At 50.6% G+C, this 16,921-nt stretch overlaps 1 protein-coding gene and 1 long non-coding RNA gene across 40 annotated transcripts in view; one reads left to right on the top strand and one right to left on the bottom strand.

Annotated features, from left to right (window-relative positions):
- The window catches only part of RIMBP2 (RIMS binding protein 2), a 328,353-nt gene that overhangs the window by 140,295 nt on the left and 171,137 nt on the right, over positions 1–16,921 (top strand). The window lies entirely within an intron of this gene.
- Positions 8,538–9,903, bottom strand: LOC123567620 (uncharacterized). Of its 2 annotated transcripts, XR_006690712.2 has the most exons (3): positions 9,823–9,903; positions 9,649–9,713; positions 8,538–8,859 (listed from the first exon to the last, which is right to left on the bottom strand). It is a non-coding gene; the product is annotated as an uncharacterized lncRNA (long non-coding RNA). The 2 variants fall into 2 exon arrangements; XR_012419789.1 differs by lacking the exon at positions 9,649–9,713.

The raw sequence follows: 16,921 nt of genomic DNA, 5'->3' as shown, positions 1-16,921 counted from the left end.
TGGTCATCAGATTCAGTGATTCACACCTGTTATCCTCACTTTTGGAGGCCAAGTCAAGAGGATCGCTTGAACCCAGGAGTTTGAGATCAGCCTGGGCAACAGAGCGAGACCTCATCTCTACAAACACAAGTTTTAAAAAAATAGCTGGGCATGGTGGTGTGCATCTGTCATCTAAGCTACTCAGGAGGCAGGAACATTATTTGAGCCCAACAGAGTGAGGCTGCAGTGAGCTATGATCATGACACTGCACTCCAGCCTGGGCGACACAGCAAGACTCTCAAAAAAAAAAAAAAAAAAAAAAGAAACAACTTTAATAAATAAAAATATAGTTACAAAAAATGAAATTTTAATACAAAATAAAAAATAGTTACAAAGAAAAGAGTAAAAGATGATGATGGTGATAGTGATGGTAGTGATGAAGGTGATGATGTAACAGTGATGGTGATGATGTTATGGTTGTGATAGTGGTGATGTGATAGTGGTGATGAGGTGATGATGATGAGGTGATGGTAGTCACGGTGATGGTGATGAGGTGATGGTGATGAGGTGATGGTGATGAGGTGATGGTGATGAGGTGATGGTGGTGAGGTGATGGTGGTGAGGTGATGGTGGTGAGGTGATGGTGGTGACGGTGACGAGGTGATGAGGTGATGGTGGTGATGGTGATGAGGTGATGGTGGTGACGGTGATGGTGGTGATGGTGATGGTGGTGATGGTGATGGTGGTGATGGTGATGAGTTGATGGTGATGAGGTGATGGTAGTGATGGTGATGAGGTGATGATGATGATGGTTATGGTGGTGGTGATGGTGGTGGTGATGGTGGTGGTGATGGTGATGGTAGCGATGGTGGTGACGGTGATGTAATGGTCATGATAGTGACGATGTAATGGTGGTGATGGTGATGAGGTGATGGTTGTGATGGTGATGATGATGTGTTGGTGGCGATGGTGATGCAGTGATGGTTGTAATAGTGATGATGTAATGGTAGTAATGAAGGTGATGATGATGATGAAATGGTGATGAGGTGATTATGGTGATGAGGTGATGGTGGTGTAATGGTTGTGATAGTGATGATGTAATGGTGGTAATGGTGATGGTGATGAGGTGATGGTGATGGTGATGTAATGGTCATGATAGTGATGATGTAATGGTGGTAATGGTGATGGTGATGAGGTGATGGTGATGTAATGCATGACAGTGATGATGTAATGGTAGTGACGAAGGTGATGATGATGTAATGGTGATGAGGTGATGGTGGTGTAATGGTTGTGATAGCGATGATGTAATGGTGGTAATGGTGATGGTGATGGTGATGTAATGGTCATGACAGTGATGATGTAATGGTGGTAATGGTGATGGTGATGAGGTGATGGTGATGTAATGCATGACAGTGATGATGTAATGGTAGTGACGAAGGTGATGATGATGTAATGGTGATGAGGTGATGGTGGTGTAATGGTTGTGATAGTGATGATGTAATGGTGGTAATGGTGATGGTGATGGTGATGTAATGGTCATGACAGTGATGATGTAATGGTAGTGATGAAGGTGATGATGATGTAATGGTGATGAGGTGATGGTCATGGTGATGATGATAACTAACACCTACAAAGTGTTTATTAGGTGCCAGGGGCCTGTTCAAGCAGCTTTCTTTCATAGCTTATTTAATCTTCCTGACAATCTCACAAGGAAGGAGCTAAAATCCCTCCTTCACAGACGAAGCTGGGGGTGCAGAGGCATTATACCACCTCCCAAAGGCCACACAACACAGAGTGTTGGACCTTGCCTTTGCCCACCTGGCCTGGGATGGAGTCTGTGCACTAAATCATTGCAGAACTGTGCACTTCTCATTGATGGTGGCATTTGATATTCAACATGTTGGTGATTTAATCCCCCAGCTGTACTGTGAATTCTTCAACAAAAAATAGTCACTCCTAACGACTTTTATATCTGCCCCTTGAACATTCTTAAGTATCGAAGAGGACATTAACAAATACCTGTTGACGTCATGCTTTTACAATCAGTCACAGTGGAGGTGGCATTCAGTTATTCATTCATCAAACACATTCTCCACACCAGCTTTGTGGCACGACAGTGTTAAGTGCATTGGAATGAATGAACCAGACAAATGTCCTGCTCTCGGGAGACTCGGCGTCTAGGTCAGAGTCCAGATTACACCAGAACCACATGGAAGGCTTGAAAGACAGAGGGCTGGGCCCCTCCTCCAGTTTCTGATTCAGCAGGTCCTGGGTTTGGGCAGAGAACGTGCATTTCTTTCAGGGCCCCCGGGTGATGCTAATGGTGCTTTGAGAACCACTGGTCTAGATCAAGCGAAGGCAGTGTGGCAACAAATAAGACGTTATGGCTTAAGAAACCCACAGCCATCCCTAAGCTGGCCAGCAACTGGCAAACACTTGTGTTCACCAGAGCCACTCATGGTGCCACGTGTCCTCCCTCTAGGGGGATGCGTGCTTCCTGACTGCAGACGGCCGGGTGTGGCAGGAAGAGCACGGGCTGGAATCACACACAATCTGCCTCTGCCACCTCTGGGCTGTGTGTTCTTAGGTAAATGGCCTGAGTTCTCTGAGCTCCCACTTCTTCACCTGTGCAATGAAGGAAATGAGATTCATTCATTCATGTGTGCAATACTGGTTTACTGAGGGTCCACTATGTACCAGGCACAGAAAATACAATAGTGAACGAAACAGGTTAAAAAACAATCCCTGCCCCTGTGCAGTTTGCCTTCTAGTGGGAGCAGAAAAGCTAGCAAAAGAAATGAGTAAAGGCATCTGCTGCATTCAAAGGTAGGGAGTGCTGTGGAGACAGCAGAGGAGGAGGGAGGGAGGTGGAGGGGTTTGTAATTTTAGTTGGATGTTTGGGGAAAGCTTCTCTGAGAAGAGGCCATTTGAGTAAAGACCTTAGGTGGGTGAGGAAGCCAGCCACATGGGTGTTCATGGAAGAGAGCTCCAGGCAGGGGCAGCAGCAGGTGCAAAGGCCCTGAGGTCGGTGGCAGTGGCAGTGAGGTCAGAGAGTGACTGAACCAGGGAACGGAGGAGAGGCCAGGTCATGCGGAGCCTTTAGCATCTTTGGTTTAACTCTGAGATGGGAAGTCATTAAAAGGTGATATGCAAAATAATAGTGCGTGGCTTATTTTTTGGTGCTGACAGCTTACTAATGGGGAATAAGAACAGACCAGGAGAAACCCATTGAGAGGCCATTCTCATAACCCGGCGAGGGATGGTGATGACTCAGGCCAGGCTTGTAGCAGTAGCTGTGAAGAAAGGGCTTAGGTTCTGGATACGTCCTGAAGTCACAGTCCACAGGACAAAGAGAACAGAGGAAGGAGGGCAACGGGTCTGAGGCCTGAGCAGTGGGAGGCTGGAACTGCCACCTGTTGACGTGGGAATGCTGTGGGGTGGGGAGACTGGCAGGAAGGCCGGGAGCCTGGTTTCATTCTGAATGCAGTTGTGGTATCTCTGAGACCTCCATTGGGGCAGGCTGGGTGGGTGGTGGGGGTGAGCGTGGACCTTGGAGGAGGGAGCTGGGATGGAGATGGAAATTTTGGAGTTTATGTAAAATCAACTCGTAAGACAGAAGTGATCTGAGAGTAAGCTTGGAAACCACGGCTGGAGGGGATGGGGCCCCTGCGTGGGCTTCGGCTCACCGAATCTCTGCCCCTCACCCTGTTGTGAAGCAACGGGCTAGGATGCCCCACCCCTTCCTCACAACTCCGATATTCAAAAGGCCCTGAAAACCAAAAGATCCTGAAAAATAACTGATTTGGCATTGAAATCTGAACCAACGGATGTGAGACAATTTCTCATCTTTTTTTAATCCCATTTGATTTGTATTTACATATTTCACAGCAGAACTATGAATATATTTAATAATGAAAGACGGTGTCAGACACCGCTGGGAGCATTAGTTATGTTTGGTGCACATCTTATAAATCCAAGCCTTTCTGAATTTCTGCACGTGTTCAGCCCTAGGGCTCCAGACGAGGACCTGTGGGCCTGCGACTTCAGAGAGTGGAGCGTGCAGTGGAAAGCACAAGCTAAGTGTGGAGAGGGGGATTCTTGTGCAGAGCAGCAGCCATCCAGACTGATGCTTGAGAAAGATGATTCTGGAAACGGGGTAGAAGGCAGTGGGTAGACCAGAGGCCGGTGGAGGCAGAGAACAGGAAGACTCAGAAGTGGATGGTGGAATGTGCTACAGGGTGATGACGGCTTAATGTGAAACTGTCCAGTTGACATTTGCCTTTCAGAGAAGATATTTTTTCCGCCAGCTTTGTTGAGGTATAATTGACAAGTAAAAACCGTAGCTATTTAAGATGTATGGCAGGGTGTTTGATGATGTATACATTGTGAAATGACCACTGTCAAGCTAATTGGCATACAGTTATCTATATACCGCAAAGGTTACGTTACTATATAGTTATTGTTTTGCACAATTACCATTGTTTAAAGAGATGTTTCACATTAGCTCCGAGGGTTGGTGGGTGGGGAGGGACTGAATTTCAAATGAGACGGAGGGATGTTGGCTTCCTGTTTATTGTACCATAAAGGCATTTTTAATTACAATATTGACAATACCAATATAATGATAATAGCAATAATGTGGCTGATATAGTTTAGCTCTGTGTCTGCACCTAAATCTCATCTTGAATTGTAATCCCCACGTGCTGAGGGAGGGACCTGGTGGGAGGCGACTGGATTATGGGCCAGTTTCCCCCATGCTGTTTGCACGATAGGGAGTTCTCACGAGATCCGATGGTGTTAAACGTGGCGGTTTCCTGTGTGCTCGCGCTGTCTCCCGCTGCCTTGTAAGATGTGCCTTGCTTCCCCTTGACCTTCTGCTGTGACTGTAAGTTTCTTGAGGCCTCCCCAGCCATGTGGAACTGTGAGTCCATTAAACCTCCTTTCTTTAAAAATTACCCGGTCTCAGGTGGTATCTTTAAAGCAGGGTGAGAAGGGATGAATACAGTGGCAGTTATAATTCTAGCTAGCGTTTATTAGGCACCATTTTCCACCCAGTGAGCCACATATGGTTCTAATCAAATCTGTCACCACAGCTGCCCTGTAAGTCAGGCACCGTTACTGTCCCCGTTTTACAGATGAGAAGACAGGTGCAGAGAGCTTGAGGCACATGTCCAAGGTCACGCAGTGAATAGAGGGGACTGGATTTGAACCTGAGCCTCTGGTTCGCTGTTACGCTCAGAGTAACAGCGCCAGTGGAGAAAGGGGTGGATCATTCCACCAGGCGAGAAAGGAGAAATCCTTCAACGCTGCCCATCGTGACCTTGCAAACCTCAGGCTGCAGCCGGGACATTTTGTCTCCTCCGTAAAGGTCTGGGCCATCCCCATCGCTTCTCTTTGTCCCCATCTCTGTACAAAATATCCTGTTCCACCCCCCGACTCCTACCACACTGTCGATCTCTTTCTACGTGGAGATCTTTGCTCCCAGGCACTGTGCCTGGACACACGATGGAAACACGCCATCCTGCAATCTCCATCCTGGTGTGATTTGTTTAAGACTTGGGGCCTGTGTTTGTGTCATGTGGTGTGCACATATGCCTCTCGGCAATCGGTGGGGCTCCTCCTCGCTGCTGCCGGCAGCTTGTGCTAGGGACTCCCTGCCATCCTCCCTGTCCTGCCAGCTTATGCTTCAGCCCCATCTCTCCATTTTCCAGATGCAGGGAGGGTCGGGTTTACCAGCCACTTGGCTGGGAGCACCGAATAGTCTGGCTTGATTATCTTTCCTGGGTGATGTCTTTGGTCCTGGAGATTAGCAAGTGCACATGCAGGGGCCGCCTGCTTCCCGTGGGAGGAGATACCTACCCCGCACAGCTCAGATGCCAGCGTGCAGCTGGCCACCCGCCGGCTGCCCATGGGTAGGGCGTTTAGGGCTCTGAGGGTTGTGGGCCAACCTGCTGAGGATCTAGAAGCGCAGCTCCCAGCAATTCTGAAACCATGCAGGGCCATTGCTCTTGGAAGGAAATGCCCATGTCTGTGGTCATGAAACTCTCCCTTCCTTCTGTCCCTGTTTGTAGTTTTTGCTTTGGGCCTGTGGTTTTGGTGTATACATTAAAAGATACAGAAAGATCAAAAAGACGTCTTCTCATGCTCAGGATACAAAGCAAAGCTCCTACCGTGGCCTACAAGGTACAATCTGCAGCCCGCTCCTCCTACACCCGTCCGCAGCCCTTTTGCCTACTGGTCCCGCCGCACCAGCCTCCCTGCAGATCACACAATTCCCACTGCGGTGCCTCCGCACTGGCGGTTTCTTCTGTGCACAATGCTCCTCCTCACTGCAAAGAGCCACCCAGCTCACTCCCTTATTGTCCTCTGCTCTCAGTTCAAATATCCAGGGGTGTCCTGTTAACCAGCTTTCTGGGGAAGTCAAGAAAAAGCCCAGGACCCTTTGGTTTGCAGTTTGCCCATTCCCACAGTGTAAATATTTCCACTACGATTATTTTCTTTTCTTTTTTTTTTTTTTTTTTTGTTGAGACGGAGTCTCGCTCTGCTGCCCAGGCTGGAGTGCAGTGGCCGGATCTCAGCTCACTGCAAGCTCCGCCTCCCGGGTTCACGCCATTCTCCTGCCTCAGCCTCCCCAGTAGCTGGGACTACAGGCGCCCGCCACCTCGCCCGGCTAGTTTTTTGTATTTTTTAGTAGAGACGGGGTTTCACCGTGTCAGCCAGGATGGTCTCGATCTCCTGACCTCGTGATCCGCCCGCCTCGGCCTCCCAAAGTGCTGGGATTACAGGCGTGAGCCACCGCGCCCGGCCCCACTACGATTATTTTCAAGTTACCAGATGACTTCAGCACATGCGACTTGGGAGGAGATCTTCTTGTGAGCCCATGTGAGCGGCTCCAGCACAGCCACGTCCGAGCGGCCTCTGCTGACCACCCGGTCTCCTTCATCCTCCATCCCCTTCACGGAGCTTTGTTTTTACAGTGCTTATCACTACTTAGCACATTGCGTCGAGGTACTAAGTAGCACATTGCACATTGGTCTCTCCCTCTACAAGGAGAACAGAGCTTTGTATGTTTCCTGCATTTTGGGATCCCCAGTGCCTAGAACAGGGCCTGACAGTTGCAGGCAGGAATGAGTCACAGAGTTATTGGGCGTGAACCCATACACTGTAACTTTGTTGGTAACGGTAGAAAGGGATGTATTCACTGATGGGGACTTGGCTTTACTTTGATGGAAATGTCACATGAGTATTGCTTGGAAGGGTTGGAGGGGAGGAATTCTATTCCTGTATCTGCCTGGAGAGTCTAGCTCATGCCATAGCAGCAAACAGCCCCCAACCTCTCACGTGTGTTTCTTGCTTCAGCGGCATATCCATCTGGGTTGGCGGGAACTTCTGCTCATGGTTGTCCCTCAGAGACCCCACCAGCTCTGGTACTGTGAGCATTGCAGGCTACGGCCAGAGGGTAGGGGTGTGGGGGGGTGATTCTGGAGGACTTGGCACAGGGCGTCTGGGGGTGGGGGTGGGGGGTGATTCTGGAGGACTTGGCACAGGGCGTCTGGGGGTGGGGGTGGGGGATGTGATTCTGGAGGACTTGGCACAGGGCGTCTGGGGTAGGGGTGGGGGGGTGATTCTGGAGGACTTGGCACAGGGCGTCTGGGGTGGGGGTGGGGGGTGATTCTGGAGGACTTGGCACAGGGCGTCTGGGGTGGGGGTGGGGGGTGATTCTGGAGGACTTGGCACAGGGCGTCTGGGGTGGGGGTGGGGGGTGATTCTGGAGGACTTGGCACAGGGTGTCTGGGGTGGGGGTGGGGGATGTGATTCTGGAGGACTTGGCACAGGGCGTCTGGGGGTGGGGGATGTGATTCTGGAGGACTAGGCACAGGGCGTCAGCGCTCAGGTCTTCTGCTCACAATGCGTGGTGAGACCTGGCCGCATGGGCCTCGCTAATGAAGGCGTCCAGGAAGTTGTCTTCCCTGTGAGTGGACAGAGCGAACCAGGGTTGGCAAGCAGTGGGTGACGGCCACAGTGCCCAAGGAGCTTATGCACAGGGAGGCGGTGGCAGAGGGGGTGTGAGCCCCGGGGTGGGCAGTGGGGCTTCCGATGCCCTCTCTGGAGTCCTGGAGAAAAGCCAGGGACTGCTGTTCAGTCTTCCTGTGCTCCCAGCAGTTTGAACTTTGATGTGCTGCTGATGCTGGAGCTTGTGAGACCTCAGACCAGAAAGGTGAAGCTGCCTGGGGCCTACCAGGCTCAGTGATGCGTCTCCGTGTCTCTCGCACACACTGGGAGCTTTTATATATATATAAAAAAAAGATGGCAACCACAGACTTCTTTAAAAGGAAATAACTTGCCCCAGAATTCTCTTATGTCGTTGGCAGTAGAATGAGATGAGAATTTGACTCTGTCGTGGGGGTTTTCTTAGGCTGACTGGGGAGAGGAGTTCTTTCCCTTGAGTCTGAGTTCCTAGGGAAGGAGGTGGCTCTCCAGGTGGGGTGTCCTCTTCAGTGATGAACACGGGGGCTGTGGATGTCACCGCCCCCCCCCCCACAGGACACCTGCTGCTGTTTTTCAAAATGCTGCATCTTGCATTTATTTAGCTCCAGCCAGAAACAAATCAGCGTTTATGACAAGGTTTTCTTTTGATCTGTCTGATCATTTTTTTCTCATTTAGATTTCCTTGTTTACTAGTTATGTTTCACTTTAAATCCCCCTGAAGGGGGAAATTCAGCTTGGCCTCCCCGCATGTCATCCCTCAGTGCGGTGATAATCCCTCGACGTGAAGACCCACGCGGGGAGACAGACCCAGCTGCTTAGTTCTCTGCTTGCCATTTTCCTTCCCATCAGAATTGGCAACTCTTTCCCTTCACTTCTGAACTCCATGCGTGCCTGCAGAGATGTGGGTGGAGGCTGGAAAGTGAGCTGGAGGGGAGCATGTTGGGGGTCTTGCTGGGGATGGGATTTCTGCATGGACAGCCATGCTCCAGGCCTGGGTCAGCCTAGAGGGCTTTCAAAATGACCCCTATCCTGAAGTTTGGCAGCTCGGCTGTGTCATGCTGACCGGGCTTCCTGTGTTTCTCCACTGGCACCTTCCTGCCCCACTCCTGTGCCCACGTCCTTGGCTACCCCCTGTCACTGGGGACCAGACATGCCATCGGCCCCCCAGGTGGGGGTCAGCCCACCCTGCCCTGTCCTAGAGTCACATCTCCAAACTTCAAAGACTGTTCAGACCCATCACTGATGTCTAATTAGACCCAGATCAGAGAATCGCTAATGCATTTATGCAGCTCATTTTCTGAGCACATCTATATCTCCAGTAAGCACACGCACCTCACACATGCGCACCCACATGTACACAGACACACGCAGACACATGCACCCACATGTACACACACACATGCACACACATGCACCCACATGCACGCACGTGCACACACACACACATGCACACACATGCACCCACATGCACGCACGTGCACACACACACACATGCACCCACATGCACGTGCGTGCACACACACACACATGCACCCACATGTACACACACATGCACCCACATGCGCGCACACACACATACATGCACCCACATACACATGCACACACACACATGCGCGTGTGAACACTTACCTGTCTTTTAAAGTATCATACTAACAATAAAGAATATTTAAAAATACTGACCTGTGATCCCACTGCAATCCAACAGTTACTTTTGCAATCGTCATCTCTGTGCTCTGAGTCTTTTGCTTTGTTATTTACAATATATAAATATAAAAATATTTACAATATGTATGAAGTTTGTAATAAACATAAATACAGAATAAGTACAGATATATAGAATAAATACATATGTACCTTTTCTTCTGATGAAGCCAGTGCTGTGGGTGCCTGCAGTGTTGCTTCACTCATTCTCAAAGGCTGCCATGTTTGCTTTGTGGTCTGACCATGTTTTGCGGCAGGCGCTGGGCGCTTGAACTGGATCTGCTTGGCTGCAGCCGGCAGTGGCTGTGGGAAGAAGGGCTTCATCACTGGCAGCTGCCGTGGACAGCTCTGTCCCCCCGGGGAGAAGGATGCCCTGTGGTGGAATCTGGGTCCCTCCTCACAGCTCCCACAGCTCCCACAGCCCTCCTGACCCTGCCCCTACCCTGGCTCCTGCCTCGATCCACCTGTCCCCTAAGTTGGTTGGCGTGTCCCTCAGGCCCCATCCTGCGGTGACAGCACATGCAGGCCGTCCTGCTGCACACGTGCTGGCTGTGCGCCAGGGTTCCCCAGAGCACTGCCCCTTCTCCACCCGGAAACCATGTGGGTTCCTGCACAGCCTCTGGATTAATTAACTCGAATGAGCATAAGCTGCCTTCTTCTGTTTGCATCTCTTATGTCTGTTTTGTAGCAGTGCTTTTTATAACAGCACATCATGCTGTGGAAATGCTGTCACATCCCTGCCCCTGTCAGCTTTCTAGAATCATCCAGCAAGTTCATGCAGCCGAATAAAACCCGCACCCAGGGGAAAGGGATGGAAGAACCAGGTCGTCTCTAGCCGCCTTGTAAAGGACGAGTCCAGCCGTCAGGTCCAGGGAGCCAAGTGTCCACGGGAAGGTCCCTTCTATACCTGACGCTAATGCGAGCCGGGAAGAAGGAAAATCGATGTGTTTCTTGTGAATGCTGGTTTGGGGGTGATTCTGTGTTTGGGGTTACTGCGAGTGCATTTGTGACTCGGGAGCGCCTGGATCTTCAAAGGCAGCTTTTGCTGATGTGTCCAAGTCACTGGGACCTCTGTGGTGTGTGCAGTGGGAAGCCCTTCCCCCTAAAACTTCTGTGGCCTTTCCAGGGGCTGGGGGCCTTTGTCTCCCTGGCCGGTCCACACTGTGGCTGCTTCGTCCCTGTCACTGGTGCTAAGTGTCCTTCATCCCCGGCCTTCCTCATGACTCCCAGCCACGCTGTTTCACGCACTGGGGTTGGAGCAGGGAACTGAAGTGAGTCTGCTCTCAGAGCACACGCTAGCTGGGAGACAAACAGTAGAAACACCAATGGCCCAGGCTGGCATGGATGCAGCAAAGCGGTGGAGGTGACCCAGGGCGCCGGGACAGGCCGACCGTCGGAGTGCAGCCAGGGACGGTGTTCAGGGTGGAGAGTGCTCCGGGGACGGTGCTCCGGGGACGGTGCTCAGGGTGGAGGCTGCTCAGGGTGGAGGGTGCTCAGGGTGGAGGGTGCTCCAGGGATGGTGCTCAGGGTGGAGGGTGCTCCGGGGAGGGTGCCCTGGGGACAGTGCTCAGGGTGGAGGGTGCTCTAGGGGTGTCCAGGTGGGAAGGCGCAGCGTGTTCAGCCCCGAGGTGGGCTCCCTGGGTGTGTGAGTGGCCACAGGAGGCCCCACAGTGTGGGGCAGCCGAGTGAGTGAAGGGGACACAGCAGACAGCAGGTCTGAGAGGCCATGAGGGCCAGATACAGACAGGCTTAGAGGCCATAGTGAGGTTCCCATTTTGTCCCAAGTGGGGTGGGACGGCATGGGAGGGTCTTGAGTATACAGGTGGTGCCAATTGTCTGGGCATTAAGATGTTACTGTGGTGTTCAAGACCAGCCTGGCCAACATGGTAAAACCCTGTCTCTACTAAAAATATAAAAATTAGCCGGGCATGGTGGCGGGCGCCTGTAATTCCAGCTACTTGGGAGGCTGAGGTTGCAGTGAGCCGAGATTGTGCCATTGCACTCCAACCTGGGCAACAGAGTAAGACTCTGTCTCCAAAACAAAAAAAAACTTACTGTGGGTAGCAGTAGCAGACAGCCAGCCGAGGCTTGTGTGCGGCAGCAAATGTGTGGTCAAAAACCACTAAACATCTAGCCTTGGCGTGGGTGGGGGGGTTGCAGTTCCTGGACCCGCCAGGGTCATTCCCCTTGCGGGGACCCCTGCGTGCCTGTTTTCCGTCGGGGCCTCCTGCTTCCCCTCCCCTGGCTGAGCTACTTCTCTCCCCCCATCTCTAGTAACCCCCCATTCCTTCTCCCTTTATGATGCGGAGCCATTAAAACCTGTCTCTTTCCTCCTCCTCCCGGAACTCAGCCCTGTTCCCCCTGCGGATTAGGCCCCTTCCCTCAAATGCCAAAACAGAGACGCCACATGTTTTCTTTCGTGGCATTTTCTCCTCAGTTCTCACCACAAATTCAGTTCTAAGTTCCATGAGGGCGGGGTCTGTGCCTGTTTCGTCCCCATCTTTGTGTTCCCAGCACCAGTGACATCCCCCAGTGCATAGCAGGCCTTCAATAAGCACTTGCTGAGTTAATTTCTCCTTTATCCACCTGCTTCAAGAAAAGTACCTGGCCACGCTAGTGCTTTAATTGCTGAGGTTATTTTTATTCTGTGACCTTTGTTGATTATTTCTGGTCATGATCATGTTTGTGAAAGTGCATAAGAAGGACCCGATGTTGCACTTAACACTGTTCTCATCGGGTCAGAGTCCTGTATGACAGTGTGTGTGGGAACTGCTGGAGTCACTGCTCCACAGAGGGCTGGGAGCAGGTGGTGTAGACGACTCCTCCACGGTGCAGAGAGCAGGCAGTCTAGACGACTCCTCCACATCCATACAGAGCAGGTGTCGAGCAGGCGGTCTAGCCCAGGTCTGTCTAATTCCAGGGCATCACCTCTTACCTGTCACCTTCTGTAGCTCCTGTTTTATGCTATTCTTCAGGTGTTGACATATCAACGTTTTCCTCCTCTCTGACGTTTATTCCCATAAAGAGCTTAAAATTTCAGAGTTTTTGTTTTGTCTCTCTTTTTGAGACAGAGTCTCACTCTGTTGCCCAGACTGGAGTGCACTGCTGTGATCTCAGCTCACTGCAACCTCCACCTCCCCAGCTCAATCTTTCCTCCCACCTTAGCCTCCCAAGTAGCTGGGACTTCGGGTGCAATCCACCATACCCGGCTAATTTTTTGTAATTTTTGTAGAGATGGGCCTTTACCATGTTGCCCAGGCTGGTCTCAAACTCCTGGGCTCAAGTCATCTTCCTGCCTTGGCCTCCTAAAGTGCTGGGATTACAGGTGTGAGCCCCAAACCTGGCCTAAAATTCCACGTTTTAATAAGTCACAGAGAGAGAGGAAAGAGAGTGGATCTTCCTATTGAGCACACCCGGGCTGTGCTTTGGTATTTTGGAAATAATCAAGGTGTGTGATTTTCATACAAACATGGTGGCATTCCTTCCTCGTAAAGGTGTGTGTGAAATGAGCTTGTGCAGGGCAAGGTAGGTTTCCAATGAGTTCATTATTTGTATAAACCATTAAGTAGATGCCTTTTAAAGGCAAATAATTGGCCATGTTATGTTGTATCAGGCCATATATGTATCGCTGTAAAGAAATACCTGAGACTGGGTAATTTATAAAGAAAACAGATTTAACGGGCTCAGGGTTCTGCAGGCTGTACAGGAAGCATGGCTGGGGAGACCTCAGGAAACGCTGAGTCGCGGTGGAAGGTGAAGAGGGAACAGGCGTCTTGCGTGGTGAACTCGGGAGCAAGAGAGAAGAGGGAGGAGCTGCACACTTTTAAATGGCCGGATCTCGTGAGAACCCACTCTCAGGAGAATAGCTCCAAGGCGATGGTATAAACCGTGATCCAATCACTTCCCACCAGGCCCCACCTGCGACACTGGGGCTCACAATTCAACCCGAGATGTGGTGGGGACGCAGATCCAACCCATATCACGTGTCAGTTTCTGTAGACAGGTATTGGTTCCAGTTGGGGACAGCTGGTTTTAGGCTGCGTGGCTCAGCCCCGGCTTTCTCAAGAGTCACTGGAGTACGGTGAGTTTTTGGAGAAGAACCAGGCATGAGAAGAGGGAGCCTGGGATTCTGTTAGTGAGACGGCTGGAGGGGGACGCTTTGCTCTTGAAGCTAACAAGGCTTTCTCTTCCCCGGAAGCCGCCTCCTGATGTTTCTTCATGAGTCTGATGTCTGCCGTGCAGGTCGTGACCGAGGTCATGCAGTTCGTGTGGTCACGTGGTCCACTTAGAACTGGACGAGGCTGTCCCAGGGCCCAGGGAGCTGACGTGTCCTGGACTAGCAGAGTGTGGACTGTCTAGTAGGTGCTCCCAATCCGCTTCATGTGATCCTACATGAATAAGGTTTTATACACGGAACTGAAGACAGTCAGAAAATACCTGAGGATGTCCTGTCTGCCCCAGCTTCTCCAAGGCGGTAGATGTCAGACAGGTGCCCCATCACTAATACACAGCTCCAATAGTTACAATGGCTGTGTGAGGAGGGCACGTGGCATTTTAGAAATCAACTCTAGGAATTCGGGTTTTTTTCCATTGGATGATGCCCTGGGATCCAGAAGTAGCTTTCCTATTCAGCAGATGCCCTCTTGGCACTCAAATAATTCTGCCCACCTCCCAGGAGCTGGCTGGAGAAAAAGTTTGTGAAATAGCATGTATCAAATCATTTATGTAAGAAACATGACTGTGGGATTGGGGAACTGGAAGTGTTTTCAACAGATGTCTCAAAGCAAAGCATTTAGCTCTGAGCACTTGGGAAGAAGCGCACAGATCGAGTTGGCAAAGGGGCTGTTCGTCTGGCAGAGACTTCCATTGCCACTGGAGTCTCCTGAGCAGCAGAGCGTTTCTCTCCATTGCTTCTGGGTTTCCCAGAGGAGAGCACGTCATTGTCAACCCAAAATTAGAAGTTAGGATCAAAGGGCTGAGTGTCTGCTCATAGCTCTCTCGGATTGGCCCCAGGGTCTATGTGGATACCAGAGAACTCTGTCCGTGTATAGGAGCTGACTTAGGGTTACCACTGATCCAATCAGACTGTTAGATCTGGGTTCCTGGGAACTTACAGGCCAGGAGGCAGAGGAGCTAGGTGTCTGGGAAGCTGAAGCACATAAGAAACAGCCACAGAATAGAAAGATCTCAATCCCCACCCCCATGCTGTGTCCCCTGAGATGTCCTCGGTCTCCCCTCTTGCAAGGTTGGTTGGTTGAGCTTTGCTTTAGAAGTTATGAGAAACCCTGCCTTCTTCCTATAAATTACATTCTACCTTAAGACAGCCAAAGGCCGTTTCTGTTGCTGACAATGGAGAGAACCTTAACTAATTTGGAATGGAGGGACATCTGATGTTAGATTTCTAATCAGCAGGCTATCTTTTGGAAGAAACATCATGTATAATGGTCCTGGGACCACGGGTCTTTTTTTTTTTTCTTGGTGCATGGCAGGTGATGTTCGTGGGATGTCTCCAAGGCATAGGTAAGACAGGCCAAGATGCGCTGAAAGGCACAGGTGTATCAGGTGGGGCAGAGTCAGGAGACAGAGCCCATGTTAATTATTTCCACAGAGAGAATTCCCTATGAAGAACTGCAGGCTGGGTAATAGAGACCTAAAAAGACGATGCTGAGTGGCTTCCCCCACAAGGCTGGAGGACCAGGGGGAAGAGGTGGGATGATTAAGACTCAGAGGCATGGTGGAGGGGATTCAGACCCTGACAGCGGAGTGCTGGCCACTGTGGCTGCTATGCCCAGGGGGACGTGTAATGCTGAGCCTGCAAATATGGGAAAACGGCAAGTAGGAACCTGCTGCCCCTTCCCAGGGATGCGCCAGTGCCCAGTTATCGGGGAACAATGGGACAAAGACCTTCAGGGACCCTCCCTCCTCCCTCTCCCCCATTCTGTCTCCCTCTAGTGTCCCTTCAGGGAGAGTGGGGGATACAAGGTGGGTTCCAGAGGAGACAAGACACGCTCCAGCCGGGAAAGTACATCAGAGTGCACATGAGCGCAATCCTAATATGGTGATGTTACAAACTCGCATTTATCAGGACATATGCAAATTAATAAGCATCAGCCTTTCTAGTAATCAGTTTGTAGTGGGACAAGTGACTCTGCCTTCTCGTGTTGCATATGCCAGGTGCCAGATCATGTGGAAACCTGGGGTCTACAAAAATGTTCTGTGTCTTTAATCCACTGTTCTTTCTTCTGAATCCATAATGATTACGTGAATACTTATAAAAATTTCACCCATCTAGATATCTCAAAAGCTTCCTTGCTTATAAAGAATTTTAAATTTCTCTGGTTGTTTTTTGTGTTTGACTTTCCCAGAGTTTAGTCTGGTCAGAGTTATTTACACCAACTTCCCTCACCTCTTTCACGTTCGCTATGCCTGCCTTTCCGACTCTGCCTTTGAAAGCATTTCCTACTCTCCTCTTTCCTGTGCATTTAAGCCCACCCTAACCATCCAAGCTCTAGGCACAGCTGCCCTCTGCCCATTAAAGGGAGCTGAAAAACACGGAGGCTGGGGTGGTAATCCCTTAATGCAGCCCTAGGAGACAGTCAGCAGCCTGGTATTGTATTAGTTAATCGTGTTGTATCAGTTTTCAAGCGCTGTGTAACAAATTGTCCCCAAACTTAGCGATTTAAAAGAACAAACTCTGGTGATCTCACCATTTCTGAGGGTCAGGATCCTAGAAGGGGCCTGGCTGGCTGGTCTGGCTCCAGCTTCTCACGAGATGTGCAGTCAAGCTGTGGGCTGGGGCTGCAGAGTCCAGAGGCTCAGCTGAAGCTGGTGGATGAATCCCTACCAAGCTGTCTGGCGTGGGTGCTGGCAGGTTCAGCTCCTTGCTGGTCATTGGCTGGAGGCTTTGACCCTCACTCACGGACCTCTCCATAGGCTGTTCATAAAATGATAGCTTGCTGCTTCTAGAACAACAAAGGAGAGAGGGACCACAGTGTTTTTTGTAACCTAACCTCAGAAGTGACATGTCACGGCTTCCCTGTTCTGTTAGAAGCAAGCCACTAAGTTTAGCCCATAATCAAGTTAATCTCCATCTCCTTAAAGATGGGAGCATCAGGTAATTTGTGCACATATTTTTTCAAGCCACCTTGCACCTCTTGTCTAGAGGGGCAATAGCAGCTCCACTTTCTCTATTACTGCCTTATAGGAATTGGGGCCCAGAATTGCCCAAACACCTGATATGTTTTAGAAGCTA

Source organism: Macaca fascicularis, chromosome 11 (genome assembly GCF_037993035.2).
Source record: "Macaca fascicularis isolate 582-1 chromosome 11, T2T-MFA8v1.1".
NCBI classification, from domain to species: Eukaryota; Metazoa; Chordata; class Mammalia; order Primates; family Cercopithecidae; genus Macaca; species Macaca fascicularis.
Note: the sequence above shows the minus strand (reverse complement) of the source record. Positions and strands in the feature narration are given on the sequence as shown.